Genomic DNA, 19,321 nt, shown 5'->3' with positions numbered 1-19,321 from the left:
GAGAGAGAGAGAGAGAGAGAGAGAGAGAGAAAGGAAGGAAAGAAAAGAAAGAAAGAAAGGGAAAGGAAGGAAAGAAAAGAAAGGGAAAGGAAGGAAAGAAAAGAAAGAAAGGAAGGAAGGAGAGAAAGAAAGAAAGAAAGAAAGAAAGAAAGAAAGAAAGAAAGAAAGAAAGAAAGAACCCCAGTGAGATACCACTGCTCTCCCAACAGGATCCTCAAACCAAAACACACAGCAACCACAAGCTTGGTGATGGCACGGAGATTACATCCCTCACATGTGGCTGGGGTGTTAATGGTACAGATCCTTGAAAAACCATCTGACCGTCCCTCAGAATCTTACAGACTGGCCCACAAGACCCAGCAACCCCACTTCTAGGACTGAACTCAGAGGGGAGGGAGAGGTCGGCCACACAGAAGCCACTATAAACGTGCTCACAGCAGCATGCACAGTACCCAAGACCACGGCGAGAGCACAAAGCTGATGAATGAGTAAGTATGTCCTATACCAGGTAAAAAGGAATACAAACGTGATGTACGCATGCGGTGGACTATTATCTGGCAATAAAAGCTTGTGTCACTAGAACATGCTACAACATGAACAAGCCTTACAAGATGGTATTAAGAAAAAGAAGCTGTCACAAATGACTCCTTGGTGTGGTGTATGACTTACATGAAACGTCTAAGACAGGAAAACCAGCTGAAACGGAAGGTAGGTCAGCAGCTGCCAAGGGCTGGGAGATGTGGAACAACTGCTTAATGGTTAAGGAGGATCTTTGTAGGGTGATAAAAATGTACTGCTACCAGACACTGGCGATGGTTACACAGTGAATAGACTGGTTTATGAGCTGTATTGAGACTAAGGCTATCCCAGGCTAGCCAAGACAACATAGTGGGATCTTGTCTCAAAAAAACCAAAAACAATACCCACAAAAGATTATGGTTCTGGGAAGAGGAGTGAGACAGAAAGCTTGCAGAGGGGGTGGGGTGGAGGGCTGGAGTGGGGTGGGCGGAGGGGGGTAGAGGGGATAGGCATTTACAGAAATAAAGTAAGAACAGTACAGGGAACGGGGAACAATGGCTTAGTGACATTTTGAGGAACAAGTACAATGGACAGGATTCTTTAGGATGCTTTGATATAAGAGATGCACGATAATTTCCCCCTTACTTCCTCCTATCTCCCTTACATAAATATTGGGAGATATTTATATATATATATGTATGTATGTATGTTACCCCCCACATACCTACATACAGGCTACATGCTATGAAGATAACAAGGATGACAAGACTCTAAAATTCCAACAAGGATCAATCAATTGAAAATATACTACAGTCAGGTGTGGTGCATGCCCTTTGAAACCCTGCCCACCCCCAAAATGTGTGCATGCGCACATGGTGTGTGTGTGTGTGCTGTGTGTGCACTGTGTGTGCTGTGTGTGCACTGTGTGTGTGCTGTGTGTGTCTGTGCACTGTGTGTGCACTGTGTGTGTGCTGTGTGTGTGTGTGTGTGCACTGTGTGTGTGCTGTGTGTGTGTGTGCACTGTGTGTGTGCTGTGTGTGTCTGTGCACTGTGTGTGTGCTGTGTGTGTGTGTGCACTGTGTGTGTGCTGTGTGTGCGTGCACTGTGTGTGCACTGTGTGTGTGCTGTGTGTGTGTGTGTGCACTGTGTGTGTGCTGTGTGTGCACTGTGTGTGCTGTGTGTGTGTGCACTGTGTGTGCTGTGTGTGTGCACTGTGTGTGTTCTGTGTGTGTCTGTGCACTGTGTGTGCACTGTGTGTGTGCTGTGTGTGTGTGCACTGTGTGTGATTAAAGCAACCCCACGCTATTAGCTGAGTGGGTGAGGTCCTGTGTGTGCACTGTGTGTGCTGTGTGTGTGTGCACTGTGTGTGTGCTGTGTGTGTCTGTGCACTGTGTGTGTGCTGTGTGTGTGTGCACTGTGTGTGCACTGTGTGTGTGCTGTGTGTGTGTGTGTGCACTGTGTGTGTGTGCTGTGTGTGCGTGCGCTGTGTGTGATTAAAGCAACCCCACGCTATTAGCTGAGCGGGTGAGGTCCTGCGGCCCCAGCTACCTAGAAGGCTGAGGCAGAAGAGAGTCTCCAACCCAGGATTTGAAGCCAGAGACTGGGACAATGAGACCATGGCTCAGAACAATGTCAATGTGGTAATGTGAGCCCTGACTTAAAGAGGAAATAAAGAGGAACTGTGTGTGTGTGTATGTATGTATATATATATTTTTTTTCTAAGTTATTTTTTATTTTTTTTTTGTTTATATGCATGGGAAACACACAAGATATTCACAGAGCAGATCTCTGTTGAACAATTCTGGATGGTTTTTATTTTTTAATGTTTCATCTGTAGCTAATACATACCATGTACATAAATAATAGTTCTTCCTAAGAAGGGGGATTCTCTTTACATACAATATTAGATTTCCCCCTAGGGTTCATAGATACATCCAGGCAAAACATTCACATACACACAAACACACATATGTATTTTAAATCAGAAAAAAGGGGCCTGGAGATACAGCTCAGGGCCGGAGTTTTACAAATAAGTGAACAAACAATAGAATTAAAATGGGATCCAGGAACCCTAAGTTTTGAACATTAAGAAAAAGGAATGAAATGAGAACTGGGGTTATAGCCCCTATAACCCCAGCATCTGTGGGGTACGGAGAAAGGTTAGGGGTTCAAGGCCAGTCTGAGCTAATAGTCCAGTCCAAGTAGCCTGGGCTACTGAGTCTGACTCAAACAACACAAAAAGGAATAATATAATAAGCCGTTTGACTTTGCCTCAAACACTGCAGAAAACACGAAAGAGTACACCTAAGACTTCTTTCCTGGGAGTTGAACTAGTATCAAGCAAATGTAACACTGTGGCCATAGGTAAAGAGAACTCTGAGATGAATGAACTCACTTCACACGTTTTGTTCCTAATTAAATGAAGAGGAGGAGGAAGCTCCCATAGAAGATGAGCCTCCTACCTAAATCTAACTCCGTAGACAGAGTAGTGGCTCAGCCAGCAGGAAGATGTGACATCTAGGTGTACAGATGCAGGAACTCCCCAATTCCATCCGAACACCCCCAAACAGTCGCAGGCATTTTCATTTCCAGGGCTTGCTTGCTTATTTTTGAGACAGGGTCTCCCTGTGTAGCCCTGGCAGACCTAGAACTGGCTCTGTAGCTGAGGCTGGCCTTGAACTCAGAGATCTGCCTGCCTCTGCCTCCTGAGTGCTGAGATCAGAGGTGTGTGTCACCACGCCCATTTAACACAGGAGGAAACCAAGGCTCCAGGGTATGGGTAGCTCACTCCCAATCACAGCTGAAAAGAATGGCTCCAAGCCCGGGCATGTCCCTTCTCAAGGGTGTCTACTACCACTCATTCTCAAGGGCTTGAGGCCAGTCCTCTCCCTCAAGTCCGGCCATCACCCCACACACACCTGTTTTCTACCGTTCCACGACACACAATGCTGTGGCCACTTACATAAGCTCTATCAACTAGCTTGAACCCGAGGCCCCTTTCATCCCATGTTCTCACACTGGTCAATCCTGCTTCCTGCCCTTCAGGTCCCAGTTCCCAAGCTTCCTCTGCCTCATCCCGGCCCATCCATGGTTTTCATGACACTTCCCTCTTGCTCTGCTGTGCTGTTCACAGTCCTTGGCTTGCTGGGAACTAAACTACTCTCACGACACTCCCGAAAAGCTCGGTCACACACTGTACAACTCCTGTCTAGTCTCCGAGTTCTCTACCGGGGTGAATGGTAGAGCTAAGGCTCTGTCTGCCTATGGGCAAGACAACTCCAGAAGAAAGCTCCCTGTCTTTGTTCACCAACAGCATCCCTCTGTTGGTCACAGTACCTAGTTGCTTCTTTTCTGCTTTCTTCAGAGGTAGCAGGGAAGGAGGCAAAGGCACTCATTGTTATACTTTAGTAATCTGACCTTGACCTGAGGTCCTTCGGAGAACCTCTGTGGGGCTGATTGTCTTCTCCAGGGCAGGACGAAGGGAAGAGGGTGGGATGGTGGATCGGAGGGCATTAGTTTAGCTTATGCTTAGGCCCCTTCCTGCTAGGAAGCTGCTCTGTATAGAAGGGCTGAGTATAACATAAGAGGTCAGGTGCCTTTAGCATCGCAACATCCCTCTTTCCATACACTGTGGGGCATTTGCATTCGTTCTTACTGCAACCAATCCCGGAGCCTGGCTGCTTCTACAGTGCATATGTCTGTGTGCATACAAGTATGCATGTGTGGGGAGGAAAAGCCACCCAACCTTCCGGATAAAAATGCATAGATTCCTGCATGATTTTCAGCATAAACTTCCATGAGCTGTAGAGGGGTCTCCACCCATTCAGCCTTTGTGTCCAGATTTGATAACTGCAGCTACAGCAGCTTCATTAGAAATACCCAGAAAGAAAGAAAGAAAGAAAGAAAGAAAGAAAGAAAGAAAGAAAGAAAGAAAGAAAGAAAAGGATCTTGTTTTTTGACCAGATAGCACAGACAGCATTAGCTCAAGCCTCTTTCTTTCGCTGGCCCATGCATGCAGAGATGAGTTTGTCTGTGCTTGCTGTCACTCTCCCCTTTCCGAAAGACAAAGCCACCCTTCAGAAGCCAGAGCCCAGAGGCTGATTATTATCCGGCCTCTGCCTAGCTGAGATCTCCCACCCCCCACCCCAGCCAGAGCCATACCTCTGCAAGGAGCCTCGAGCTGGACCTGGTGGCTCCCGTTCCTTTTGCGCACCCGCCGTGCCCTACCTCGACAATCGCAGTTGAATCACTGGTCCTCGAGATCGCACAGGGGGATGGGGCCGGTACCCTGAGCTCTGATTTCTGTTAATACAATGGCATCCTAGCTAATGCAGGGAGGCTGCGCAATCTCAGCCGGTCTTCTTGCTGCTGCCGCTGCCACGGCGGCTGGGCTGCGGTGACGTTGCTACTAAGGGGGAGGGATGGGGAGGGAAAGGAGCAGGCAAACCCACAGTGCAGCCACTCAGTTCCCGGTCGGTCCCTGCGGCCTGCTGGCCTGGGGGAGAGGCATAGAGAGAGAAGTCAGCCACGGGGGGCAGTAGGTGCTAGAAGACAAGAGACTTTCCAGACAGCAGCAAAAAATTGTGAGAGAGCTGAGCCTAGCTTCTCCTGGGTCCTGAGTGTTGGGAGAAGTCTGGGCAGAGCCTGGGCGCTTCCTTCCTTCCTTCCTTCCCTTCTCAGGCCGCTCCTTTCCGACCTTGGCCAGAAGCGTCCTCCCCTCCCCCCAGCAGTGAATGACTACGAGTTCCCCAGCTTTTTCTTTAGTTAGGTTTCCAGCTGGGTTAGGGTGGAGGGTCATCCTGGAAGGAGATTTTGGAAGCTCCACCCAGAGGCTACACAAAACAAAACAATATTCCCAGCGACAGATCCACATTCCATCAGCAAAACAACCAGCGCTTTCCCGAGGCCCAGTCTCAGTGCTGGGTTCCCAGGGTGGGCTTCCTTCAGAAGCCCTGGGCCACAGGGGGCTTCTCTGAGCAGGTGGCTCTGAGGTTCCAAGCCTGGGTGGCTTCAGGCCACCTAACCCAGGGTTCAGCTGGTCTCCTGGCTCTTCAGAGGGTCTAACAGTTGAAGCGGAGCTGAGCCTGTCACATCAGTTTTCGGTTCTTACTGTCTTGGGTTCAACCAGGGTTGTAAGGAATGCCCTTTAACTAGGCAGAGTCTGGAAAGCTCCTTCTCCCAGAGAAAGGGAGGCAAAGGAAGGAGACTGGGTTCTTAGAGCCTTTGCTTTGCCTGTAGACCTTCTGAGCCACCCACCTCTTCCTTGCTCAGGTTCTGGACCATTCTGTGAGGATAACCGCACAGTAGTGGACCATACACGAGCCAGGTGTGTAAGGGGACTCTGTCGCTGCTCATTGATGTTATCCTCCAAAACAGCAGCTTTCAGGACAACCATGGTGGCACATGCCTCTAATCCCAGAACTTGGGAGGCGGAGGCAAACATGTCTTTGAGTTCAAGGCCAAGCCTGGTGTACATAAGAGAATTCTAGGGTGGACAGAACTACATAGAGAGACCCTGTCTCAAAAACCCCACACAAAAAAAACAAACAAAACAAAAACCTAAACAAAAAAAACAACAACCAAACAGTGGTTCCCACTGAGTCTTGCACATTTGGTTTTGCTCTAAACTGTTTCCTTTACTCCCCCAACACAATTTCCAATAGAACTGAAGGCTTTATGTGTCCCAGGCAAGCTCTCCTTCCCTGAGTATTTCTACTCCACGGTTGGTTGAATCTGTGGACGTAGAACCCTTGTTATGGCGGCTGACTATGCTCTCTCGACGCCATCCGGAGGACTCTGGATTTAGGGTCTCAAGAAGCCTTGGGAGGCAGCGCTGGGGTTCCAGGCGCACGCCTTCGCATTCATTTACTTCCGTTCTTGCGTCTTCCCCGCCTCGTGAGACCTGTGTGTTTCCTGACTTCATGCTGAACTGAGCTGAATTACAGAGGTCTAACCTTGACTCGCTTGAGGCTCCACAGCCCCTGGTCCTAAGTAGCAAACAAGGAAAAAGGGATGGGGGGGGAGGAGCTTACACCAAAAAAGGGAAGCCGGAAAAGGGAGGAGCTTACACCAAAAAAAAAAGGGAAGCCGGAAAAGGGAGGAGCTTACAACTCTGCGCAGTCAGTAGCATTCCTGAAACCGTAGCATGGCTGAACCGGCGTGGGGTGCTGGCCTTTTCTGGAGCTGACAGAGACTACTTCTGGGGCTTACTGTAGGTTAAGCAATGCCACTTGTGATCACGTGCATGGAGACTGCTTGATTCCCATGAGAACTCAGGGCTCAGGGTCTTTGTCCCAAGAACGCCTGTGTGGCAGATGACCCCGTGTCTGCAGGGCTAGTGACACACGCTCCATGATTCCTTTAGTTTCGCACACCACAGATCATGCTGTTACTACTCAACCGTACTGCATGCCTGGTGCCCAAGGAGCCAGGTATAGTGACCCTAGCGTCTGTGACCCTAGTGTCTGGGAAGCTGAGGGTTACCTGCTTTCGTTGCGAGTTTGCGGTCAGTCTGGATTACATAGCAGGACCTTGTTTCAAAGAGGGACAGAAGCGAGGACTGTGTAGTCTCAGATTACCTTTGTCCCTGACCTTTCCCAATAAGGTCACTCTGCTGACCTTTCACCTCAAGGAACTTATTTGGAAATAAGGGAGTACTTCTGTTTATGTTATTCTATTCAGTAATAACCTGCATTTGGCCGTTTATCACCTCAAACTGTATGACTGATCTAATAGCAAATGCTCATATTAAGACGAATCAAAATAAATTATGATAAACTGTATTTTCCTGATCTAGAAGCATCCTGAGGCATTTTTTTCTTTTACATTTGAGGGGTGTGCGGGCACATGTGCCATGCGCACATATGGAGGCTGGGGGACAGCTTTCAAGGAGTCAGTTCTCCTCTACCCTCGTGTGGACTCCAAGAATTAAACCCAGGTTGTCAGTCTTGGTGGCAAGCACCCTTACCAACCTGCTGGCGATCCCGAGACCTTACAGTCTCTGTAGGGATGCTGTATGCATTGTGCATGTGCTTGTGTGCAGGGTCTGGTGGGCGCACACTCACATGTCACCAAGTCGAGCAAAATTAGCTAGTCAGCAAGTCACAGTGACCTGCCTGCCTCTGCCTCCTCTACTTTCGGGGTTACAGGCACGCCACTGGGTTCAGCCTTCACACAGGTGCTTCAGGGTCTAAACTCAGCGACTCATGTTCACAGGGTTAGTAGTCTACCAAGCAAGCCATCTCTGAGGTCACACTGCGAGCATCTACCCAACTCCTGTTCTGTACAAGGTACTGTGGGGCGCCCTGGAATCGTACTCTAAGCTAAGGGTCTCATAGTTTTATTAAGATCACTGCCAATACGGCTCTGGGGTGGCCAGGGCAGCGCCATGATTGGAGAAGTGATACCAGTGTCAGAATAAGGATTTCAATGTTTTTTCCAGCCTTAAGGTACTAAAACTGACCTGCTCCTGGCTGAAGATGGGATGCTAAACCCCCGTGTTCGCCAACTTTCCCTCCCGATTGTGGGGACTCTGACACTCAGAGGAATTATGCTCCTTAATGGGGAAAAATTCCAGAAACATCTGGTCAAGGGCAAAGTTAGGACTGAACATGGTTTGTTGGGACTTAGGAATATGAATTGTGAAATAAATGGTTAGCTGGCAGAAATCAACTCTGGGGACCGTGAGGCCTCCAGTCAGTGACGTGCAAGTCTGAGGGCCCAGATTCAGATCCGCACATGTATGTGTGAGGCTAAGCTTGATGTAATTCCTGAGCCAGGGAACGAGGAGGACGCCTGGGGCTTGCTGGACAGTCTAGCTCCCATGTTCAGTAGAAACCCTGCCTCAAAACAAAAAGGTCTTCACCTTGCTGTGATTGAGGAACACACCCGAGACGGATCTCTGGCCTCTATGTGCATATGCACACACGCATTCTTCCACATATGTACACACACAAACACATACAAAAATATTCAAAATAAGAAGTCATCTTTCTTCGTGGCTCCTAAATCAATTGTTTATAAAGGAACCACCTTCCCTGGCTGGGAGGTTCTGTGTTTTCAGAGGCCATGAGATTAGATGAAGGTGCTGACTTTCCTATAGGAAATATACGAGACATGCTCAAAGAATTTGCCAATTTAAGAACTGTAGCTGTCGTTGACTGGGGTGTCGGGTGACTAAGTTACAAGGAGAATAAACAAGCTGCCAGATGTCTGAGCACACCTGGCCATGACCTCGGGAGTCTGCTTTTACAAAGGGAATGGTAGCCAACGCCCCAAGGTCGTCTGGCAGAGTGTGGCTGCTCCTAGCTGAGTTACTTACTGTAACTGGTTTCATGTTATTCTGGACTCTAAACAAGGCTGGCCAGAATGCTGGGAGTGTTCTGGAAGGGCTGCCCCAGACACACCAGCTGCTTCCTCATTAGACCTCCCCAATATAGTGTCCTTTTTCTAAGCACAGAAGTTGTTCTGCTTTGGGCTCGTGTATGTTGCCACCTCTGTAAGTCAAACACTCGGCAAAAGGCCCGGCTCTGTGGCAGAACAGGGCAACCTGGTGTGGATATACCTCCCTTTCCCCACATCTGTCTGCTCCTATATGAACCGACAATGTACAGGCAGCTTTAAACCATCACTAACAGAAACCACGGCAGACCTCACACCCGGTTGGTTTCAAGCCTCTTAGTCTCTTCAGTGACTACAGCTCCCAAGGTCCCAATCAGCCCTGGGCCATTACACCCAGGATAGAACAAACCACCTTGGGCGCTGACCAAGACTCGCTTTTCTTTGTTTCATACAAACTCTATAATCATCTTAGCTTTGCCCCAGAGTCTCCTGTTGCAGGGAAGGGATTTTACCTAGAAAATCGGTCTTTTCTACTAATCTAGCCAGCGTGTACGGCTTTCTCCATCAGCCCGTTATCCTTCCTTAGCTCAGCTTCCAGCACCTGGTCACTCTTATGGTCCCTTTCGGGATAATTATAAAGTAAACCAAATCCAAATCCTGACTCCAGGGGCGGTTCCCAGGCAGGGTTAGTAAACAGGCACATTTGGGCCCTCAACATCCCAGCATGAATGTGCAGACATGCCTTCCTCACTCCCTAGTGCCAGTTTCTGATGTCCCAGCGATGTCTCTGGAGACTGAGAACCTGCTGCAAGTCCTCTTTCTTTCAAGCACAGGTTAAAGGGGAAAGGAGGGCATCAGGAGACTTGGCAAGATTCAAGTCCTACCTTGACAGACAGAGCTCTTCAGAGGAGGGGTGTGGCAGTCAACGAGGCCTCAGGATAAAGTCTCCCAATGCCAGAAGCTGAAATCAGGAGGCCAGAAACCACCAAGGCTAAAGCCAGGAGCAGGGGGAGCTGAAGCCCAGTGTGGCCTGCTTTGCTTGGAGAAAGTTCTTAAGTACTAATTTGCAGGAGACTAAGGCGGCCAGATCAAATAAGGCCCCTGAGCTGCTTCTCCACTGCCCAGTGTGGTCAACACCTTGCTAATCCTTTGACAGTGCCTCTGGCTCCCAGGCTCTGGAAAGCTACGTCCCAGTGCTCTCTGCTCCCCCTCCCAGACAGCGGTTAGCCAATCGGCTTGTCCAGAGCTGTAAATAAAAGGGCACATGTGCACAGAGAGGGGGCTATGAGAGGAATCCAGATTGAATTACACACACCATGTGTGGGACCTACGTGGGGGAGGTGGGGGAGAGAGCAGAGGGAAGCATCAATGCCTTTCAAGGAAATCTCCAAGTGCACCTCCCCCCACCCCCCCCAACCCCCCCACCTTCCCAGTGTGACTGCCATCTCAGGCTCACTGCCCAAGGGGACCAATCAGGTTCCAGTCTGGCCATCTTCTCAGCAGTGGGGACAGGGGCTCTGGGACTTTCCAGGATGTGCCTTATTTTTCCAGTAGAGTTTAGATGGCACCAGCTTCCAGAGTCCAGCTCTCTGAGTTTGGGGAGAAAGCTGGGGACGACCTTTGTAGTATCAGCAAAGACACTACCATGATATCTGCTTTAGTTACGAGACCAAGGTTAGTGTAAGTTTTGCTTTCGTTCACTTACTGGGCTCTGTCCTGAGGATTCAGGGGGGTTAGGTTCTGAAATGTACAGAGCAAGGAGTTTCTGTAACAATGATGGCCTAGGTTCCAATCTGGCACATGGCTTGCCAGCCCTGGAACTCTGGGAAATCAGTCAACCTCACCCAACCTCGGAAAGTAAACTGCTGTGACATTCCCTCAGAGGCTGGAGGAAGAACTGAAGTGAAGAGCACGCGTCAGACCTGACGTACGCACTCGGCAGTATGGCACTACTGTCCTGTCTGTGGCAGGTGACTAGTGTGGTTGTTTCATTTCTCTCTTCCCAGTTTCCAGAAAAATCTGAAGCCTTTAGGTCTAAGGCATTTGTGGGCAAGTCATTCACCAGCCAAAGGCATCAGCTGGCAGGGTGATGCACACTGGCATACCTAGCGCCACAGAGAGGCGGGCCGTCCTCAGTCACACGGCAAGTCCCAGGCTGGTCTGGACTGAGAGACACTGTCTCAAACACTAAAACCAGACAAGGGAGATGGAAGGACAGTCATGTCCCTTCCCTTTCTCCCCTGCACTAAGACTGGGTCCATGATCCAGTGTCCACACATCTAGGCTGCAGGCTTCCCTGGATTCTCCATCTACCTCTCCATCCATCCTATCTCTAGCGTTACCTGCTCCAACACGTTCCCAGACTGATGTTACTTTTCATGCACCAAGTCCCCCTCAGCTCGGCCAAGGGGAGGAGCTGTCTGATCCCAAGGTGGCAGGAGAGGTTTCTCCAGGCTGTTGTATGCCCATCACAGCTGCCTATTCGGCCTACAGACTAATAATAGCAGCTCTGATGGCTGTGGATTAAGACAGAGCTGTACTTGGTGTTTATTTTTACACTCCGGCGTCAGTATCAAGTTCTACTGGTTACTGGCCAAATGTAGGGCAGCTTCCTTCTCTAGGAGTGGCCTCAGGCTTCTCCAGGTTGCTAAGTTGAGTTCTAGAGGAAGCTAGCTTTGTGGAAACCAGTTTGGCTTTAGCAGACAGGTAAGTGGAAGAGGCAATGTCTTATACAGGCATCTAGTCCCAAGTCTGTGGGATTGCATGGACCTCAAACTGATAGCTGCTGCCCAGAGCACTCCCCTCAATCAGGAAGAGCTAATGAGTTGTTTTGGTCACGACTTAAGATGTGTGCGCATGCACACTGGCTGTACTGAAGTGATCGGAAAAAAGTCAGGGAAATCTCCGACGTCCCCAAGCTTGACCTTGTCACAAGTCGCAGGCTAGTGCCGCGTGTGCTGAAGAGAGGAAGAAAAGGAATACTTGGGAGAATATTATAGGGCATGGAGACAAAGGACAGGCTGAGACTGTCTGGTTCTGATTTGCATGGTTTCCAATAAGAACATCAGATTTCTTAGAAATTTGTGCCAGCAGGGCTGCACTCCGACAGCACACCACTGGCTAGAGCTACCAAGAAGCCAGCTGTCTGGCCAGAAGCCAGCGCCCATGTCACCTCTTCCCCAAGGCCTAGAGCGGGGTCCCAGTAGCCGTACATAAGCCGACTACAGCCAAGAGGAGCCCCAAGGCTGTCTCTCCATCACCTCCCTGCCCCACCAGGCCGACAGGAAGCAGACAGCTGGGCAGCTCATGTAAATAGCTCTAGACTTGCCTAATGAAGCAACTCATCGCACAGCAGACGGATGGAGAATGATAAAAATGTGTCACGCGTCAGGTAGGAATGCTGAGGTGCAAAACACCAGACGAGCAGGGAGGAACGACATCACATCCCGGCTCTGCCTGACTCACGGCCACTTCAGGGAACACCAGCTGCCTTAAGGAGCCAGGGTGTGAACTCAGTCAATACATTCCTTCTGGGTCACTCAAGGCACAATCATGCTGATCACCAAGCACAACAATGCAGCCCCAGAGACAACCAGATCTGATGGCTGGCAACAGAGGCGGCTGAGCTCAGCTCCCTCTGGAGGCTAGAGAACCCAGGATCTAGGCAGGCTGCCCCCTGCTGAGAGGGACACTGCTTTCTTTCTGGATGTTTCCTCTGATGTGCCAAGTCACAAGGGGCAGGTATCTGTCCTCCCAAGCTCCAGGTTTGCCACCTGGAAAAGGCTCTCCTTGTAGTTATCTTCTGGTATGATGCAAGAGCAAGAATTGAAAAAAGAAAATTGGGAAACGTAAACGTTTTATGAAATAAAGTATTTGAGAACTGTAATTATTCACGCTGTCGGAATACTACAGGGCATGGCTTACTCCTGGGCTTCTCTCTCTTCTAGGACAGTGGCTGTACTCAAGAGGGGCAGGAGAATGGTTAAGAACCTGCTTAGCAATGAAGGCGGTGATTGCACTAATGTGTGCGAAAGAAGACAGAGACGGGAGAGCAGCAGGCAACGCACCCCCTTGCTCTGTAGAGGAGTCACAAACCTAACTCTCGATTGTGGTGACCCAGGTGACTGGTGTGAGGCTATGTTCCACTTGATGTACATTTGGCAGCAGGACTTGCTGGCCTTAGTTTAAAAGGCCCCAGAAAGCAACACAGATGGCTGAACAAAGGCTGCACTGTACCCTGAGCCCAGCACAAGCATTCGCTCTCTCTGTCCCGCAACTCCTCGGCTGGCCCGGCCTCTACACATCTATTTTTCATTGACACTGATGCACTTTCACTGCCACTGCCTTCTCTGAGATTCAAAACAGACTTTGAACCTCTCTTGCCTGCTCTAATGATACCCACCTATCCTCCATTGGAGAAGGGGGCCCTAGGCACCAGCAAACTCAACCCAGAAAGGGCCAGAGGGCAGACATTTGGTCTCTATGGGTAATATGGTTAGTTATACAATCCACTCTTGGGTTTTTCTTTTTAAAAAAACATTTTTATTGTAAACTGACCATTTATAGTCATATATTTATGGGGTTCAGAGTGAAGTTATGGTTTATGAATACAATGTGGAATAAGTAGATCAAATAAATTAATATCACCCCAAATACTTAATCTTTATTTGTAGTAAGAACATTTGAATTTTACTGTCAGAAATTTTGAAATGCACAACCCTTTAAAAATGTAAAATTATCATGCCTTTAATACTAGTACTTGGGAGGCAGGGGCGGAGGCAAATGGATCTCTGTGAGTTAGAGGCCATTCTGGTCTACAGAGCAGGCCAGCCAGGACTACACAAAGAAACCCTATCTTGACAAAACCAACCAACCAACCAACCAAACAAACAAACAAAAGAGTAAAAATTACTCTTAGTAAAAGCATAGCAAAACCACCATGGCTTGGAGTATAATTTGCTGATCCCAGATCTAGAGTGAGTATGCTTGTATGTATGAACATATATAAGTATGAACATATGTAAATAAGTAAGTAAGTATGTATGTATGCATGCATGTATGTTGTTTTAGATCCTAAAGGCCTCTTTATATAAGGTGGATATCTAGGAATTCTGCCTGTGCTGGGTGTGCCAAGAAACTTCCCTCCTTCTTCTTCCCACGTGGCTGACAGCAGACGTTACTGCGTTACCACTCTCCAGTGCAGAAGGAGCCTAGACCATCTCTCTAGTTCTGCTTAGCAACACCATTCTGCGCTCCCGCGGGGCCTTTCCCTCCACTCCCAGTTTTCTTTTTCTTTCTTTTTTTGGTTTTTCGAGACAGGGTTTCTCTGTATAGCCCTGGCTGTCCTGGAACTCACTTTGTAGAACAGGCTGACCTCGAACTCAGAAATCCACCTGCCTCTGCCTCCCGAGTGCTGGGATTAAAGGCGTGCACCACCACGCCCGGCTCACTCCCAGTTTTCAAGTCCTCAGGGACCTCCTCCCTCTCCCTGACTTCCCTGTATGCTATGGGTCAGGACAGGAAGAGGGGTTGGATACAGCAAATATGGATGAAAAATCCAAGGGTAGGGCTCAGGTCCTTCTGAGCAGAGACAGGACTGCCTGAATGTAAGAGCTATCACAAATAGTTCCAGACACTGTAAACAGGAACCAAACTGTTATTGAAGCAGCTTATGAGTGATGTGGAAGTGGTTATGAATCTTTGGAATTTTATCTCCCCAGGTACTGTATACTGCAAAGAAAGAAATGGCTGATAGCTATAATTAATCCTCATAGTGTTACTAGTGACTTACCAGATACGTGACCCACAGTGCTAGCTGTTGGTCATAAACACATCTCTAATTGTCACAATAACTAGCTATGCAGAGTAGATATTCTAGCCCTCCCTTGCAGCTGGGGAAACCCACACTGTCTGGGATAAGTTTATTCATGACCACAGAGCTGGGCTGGGAGCTCTGGTCTGACTCACTCTGGCCAGTCCTCACCATGCTAATACGCTGCTCAAATCCTCGGAGGACAGGAACACTAAGTAAATGCCTCGAGACTCGTTTAGATTTTGTTGTAAAATGGCAGCAATCTATTGGTTTGCCCTTCGCAATAATATGACTATTAATAAATGACAAGATATTAAAAATCACCAGCACGGCAGTTTCCTGTAGTAGTGACTGACCTCAAATCAATACAGTTATATTCGCATTCAGCCTGGCGGCTTATTTGAACTCATATTTCAGAAGACTATTCACCTTTGCCTCGTGGCTAAAGAAGTCTCTTCAAGAGCTCGGTGTCGCCTCTCTATTTGGTAGATACTTTGGGCTGAACTGAATTAATCCCCTACCTTCCCAAAGCCCAGACTGCTAGCTGCCAATCAAATATTTGTCCTGATTCTTTCTCAGCTTTGGTGCCCAGGCCGAGTACGAGGTTGTCCAGGTTAAATTCTGCGCTCCCACTTCCCTTGTAGCCCTTGCATGCCTGCGGAGGGAGCATGGAGCCTGGGGCAGTCTCTGAGTAATGGACAGGACGCGTCCTTCCTCTCTTCCCTGTGCTAGCAGCTGTGATGAGTAGAGCAACCATCTAGGGCTATAAAGATGGGGGGGGGACCGATGACTGCACAGAACCCTGCTGGGCCAGGATGGTGACTGGCTATGGAATGCCTCCCAGGCCAGGACTAGAGTTTTGCAGTTGCTGTGTGGAAGTAAACTCTCCCTCTTGTCCAAGTCGCCCAGTTTGGGTTTCTGTTGCTAATATATATTCTACTTTAGATTCTTGATCTCAAGAATCAAGTCTTTTTGATCCTGTCCACTGGCTCTCCATTTTTATTGCCATTAAGAGTAACCTATAATTATCACTGTCTGAATCTTTACAATGTCTGACCTGAAACCTTGAATCATCCTTTTAAAATGTCGTCTATTACATTACTCTCTTGCTTAAAAACTCTTTTTTTTTTTTTTTCGAGATAGGGTTTCTCTGTGCAGCCCTGGCTGTCCTGGTACTCACTCTGTAGACCGGGCTGGCCTCAAACTCAGAAATCCACCTGCCTCTGCCTCCCGAGTGCAGGGATTAAGGCGTGCGCCACCACGCCCGGCTGCTTAACAACTCTTAGCAGGGTAACTGACTGGATACTTCAAATGACTATCAGAGAGGACTTTGGCAACTGTTTAAGGCGGTGGGTATGCCAATTACTCTGACCTGATCATTTTACAGTGTGTAAATACGGAGAAATACCATACTGTGCCTTGTGAATTGTATAATTACGTACATTTAGGTTTTTATAAAGCCCAAACCTCTCAAGGTATACTTGGCCATTCACGATCTCTTCAGCCTCACCCTTTGCCCTGTGGTTTCTACCACCTCTGGGCTATCTAGAACCTGCTCTGGAGTTGTCTAGTTAACACACCTACACATCCTTCAAATTTTCCTATAGCTTTGCTAATCCTTGATTAGCACAATGGTTCACAGATGAATGCAACCCCGGTGGTCCTCCTTCCAAGAGAAATAAGACCATGAACACACATATAACCCTAAGGGCTATAAACCATCTTAATGCTTTACACTGTTTTCGTTCCTCTTTGGTTGCATTCATCTTCATCTTTGTAGCCACCTAACCTAGCCTAAAGCCTGACACACGGCATGCTCAGAACGTGTCCTGACCTTGTACATGTTGGGCTAGAACTCTCTCTCTCTAAACTGGGAAGACTTCTTTCTCCAGACTGGACCGCAGCTATCACAAGTGCAAATCGTATACAGTCCGATTCTGGTTCTCCTTGCTGGGGTGTGGGAATGCTGGAGCGGAAAGACCAGCTAACTTCTGGGATCTGCAGAAGTATCCCGGGGACCACTTCCACAGCCGGGCCTGGAACTGCAGCGTGAGAACTCCAGCTTCCACGTCCCTTCCTGCTTCCGCCCTCTTCCTCCCTTTAACCTCGCAGTCTTCAATTCTGCCTTTAGCTGTTCATGCAGGCTGCTGAGTAGTGAGGAAAGAATGCAGGATGTGTGTCAGAAAGTCCAGCACTGGTCGAGGAACATTTTGTTTTCTTTTTCCTTAAAAGGGCAGTGGGGGGAAGAGGGCAGTCTATAAAGTTACATAAGGCCGCTGTCCTCGCTGGGAGCTATTCCAACTCCATCTGGAGGACTCTTCAGACTTTAGAATTTCAAGGAAGGGCTGGGCTAACCTATACTGGGGCCATCTCTAGAGGTAGGGAGGTCCTGGCATGGGGAACATGACTCTTCACCCCAACTGACAACTGCAGCCCCACCAGGCTCATGTGGGAAAAGAATATTGCATAACCTGCTTACACACAATCCTCACAACAAGAACAAGCCCCTTTGCTAAAACAAAGTCCACTGGTGTCGGGCCTTCGGTGCCCATACCAAAAGAGGCGGGATCTTGGGGATACAGCAGCCCAACCCAGCAGCCCAGCAACTGGGACCTGGCAGGTACACAGACATCCTTCCATTTCAGGGAGACAGACGCCATTCCCACTTCAGGCGTGGCTATACAGGCGTGGCTACACAGATGTGGCTGTGAACATAGCTGGGCAGCAGCACCCGTGCCTACCTGGCAAAGCCCCTACTGAAACATGAATATGTAAATTATCATTTAGGCCTTGCGATGGCTGCATTCCAAACAGTTAAGTCTTAAAAGCCAATGGGAATGAATTAAGAGAGAGAGAGAGAGAGAGAGAGAGAGAGAGAGAGAGAGAGAGAGGTCTTGCCCGACCTGTATATGTTGCTGGGTTCAATTCTCAGTAATGAACGTGCACAAATATAAAGTGGGCTGGTGAGTTTGCTCAGTGGTTAGATCGCTTGCGATGGAAGACCTGGGGGCATAGCTAGCACTGACGTGGCAGGTCACAACCATCCACAGCTCCAGTTCCAGGGGATTATTTGATGTCTTCTTCTGGCTTCCATTGGCACCATGCATGTACATACTTACATGATGCAACCAAGCACTCATATAATACAGTTAACATAAACAAATCTTTAATATGTAGGTATACACACATGTATATGTAGACACACAAATACATATATATGATAGTTCTGGAGCTGTGGAGATAATATTTCTGTCCCTAACATGCTTGCTGAACAAATAGGAGGATGGGAGTTTAACTAAACCCACATAAAAAGCCGGCCAAGCTAGCGTACATCTGTGATTCCAGGATCGGGAGGTGGAACACAGAGCTTAGCCTAACTGGCAAGTTCCAGGCCAGTGAGAGACCTTATCTCTCTGAGGAGAAACAACTCTCGAGGTCGTTCTGTCTCACACACAGATATACAAATGTCTAACTGAACATATATATGTGCACCCACACACACACACACACACACACACACACTCAGTTTTGTCCAGCAGCTAACTAGCATATTTTAAAAAATACATTTATTTTGGGGGGGGGGGTATAAGGGTATGTCGCGGGATGCTTACGGACATCAGAGGATAATTTTCAGGAGTTAAATCTCTCCTTCCAACAAGTGGGTTCCAGGGAGTTCAGATCCTGGCAACTGACAACTCAGGCTCTCAGTCTGGGCAGCAAGACCCTTTACCTACTGAGCCATCTCACCAGCTCCAGCTAATCAATCAATCTCTCTCTCTCTCTCTCTCTCTCTCTCTCTCTCTCTCTCTCTCTCTCTCTCTCCTCTCTCCCCCTCTCCTCTATCTCTTTCTCTCTTTCCCTCTCTTTAAAATTTTCTTTTCTGTGCATTGGTGTTTTGCCTGCATGTATGCCTGTGTGAGGGTATTGGAAGCCCTGGAACTAGAGTTATAGACAGTTGTGAGCTGCCATGTGGGTGCACGGGAATTGAACCTGGGTCCCCCCGAAGAGCAAACAGTGCTCCTGAGCATGGAGCCATCTCTGCAGCCCCAACATACATAATACATACATACATATAAATATATATATTTAAAGAATTATTTATTTTATGTATGTGATTACACTGCTGCTGTCTTCAGACATAACAGAAGAGGGCATGGGATCCCATTACAGATGGTTATGAGCCACCATGTGGCTGCTGGGAATTGAACTCAGGACTTCTGAAAGAGCAGCCAGTGCTCTTAACCTCTGAGCCTTCTCTCCAGTCCCTGACCTCATCCTTTTAAGTTAGAGTCTAAGACCTCCACATAAAACCAGAGACACTGAAATTGATAGAGGAGAAAGTGGGGAAAAGCCTCGAAGATATGGGCACAGGGAAAAAAATTTCTAAACAGAACAGCAATGGCTTGTGCTGTAAAATCAAGAATTGACAAATGGGATCTCGTAAAATTGCAAAGCTTCTGTAAGGCAAAAGACACTGTTAACAAGACAAAAAGGCCACCAACAGATTGGGAAAATCTAAATCAGATAGGGAACTAATATCCAATATATACAAAGAGCTCAAGAAGCTGGACTCCAGAAATTCAAATAACCCCATTAAAAATGGGGTACATGGGCTGGTGAGATGGCTCAGTGGGTAAGAGCACCCGACTG

The 19,321-nt window shown here is 48.3% G+C and overlaps 1 protein-coding gene across 6 annotated transcripts in view; it reads right to left on the bottom strand.

The window, feature by feature from the left end:
• Rusc2 (RUN and SH3 domain containing 2) overlaps positions 1 to 19,321 on the bottom strand; it is a 51,508-nt gene that overhangs the window by 17,546 nt on the left and 14,641 nt on the right. Inside the window, exon 1 of one of the 6 annotated variants that reach the window (XM_029533251.1) lies at positions 9,744 to 9,833. The exons of 2 other annotated variants lie outside the window; for them this stretch is intronic. The gene's annotated coding sequence lies outside the window, so the exon portion shown is untranslated. Of the gene's footprint in view, positions 1 to 4,680; positions 6,336 to 6,627; positions 6,819 to 9,743; positions 9,834 to 19,321 lie in introns of those variants that run through there. 3 more of the 6 variants (XM_029533250.1, XM_029533248.1, XM_021222043.2) reach the window with 3 other exon arrangements.

The sequence above is a fragment of the Mus pahari genome, chromosome 22 (genome assembly GCF_900095145.1).
Source record: "Mus pahari chromosome 22, PAHARI_EIJ_v1.1, whole genome shotgun sequence".
NCBI classification, from domain to species: Eukaryota; Metazoa; Chordata; class Mammalia; order Rodentia; family Muridae; genus Mus; species Mus pahari.
This window is presented reverse-complemented; position numbering and strand designations above follow the sequence as displayed.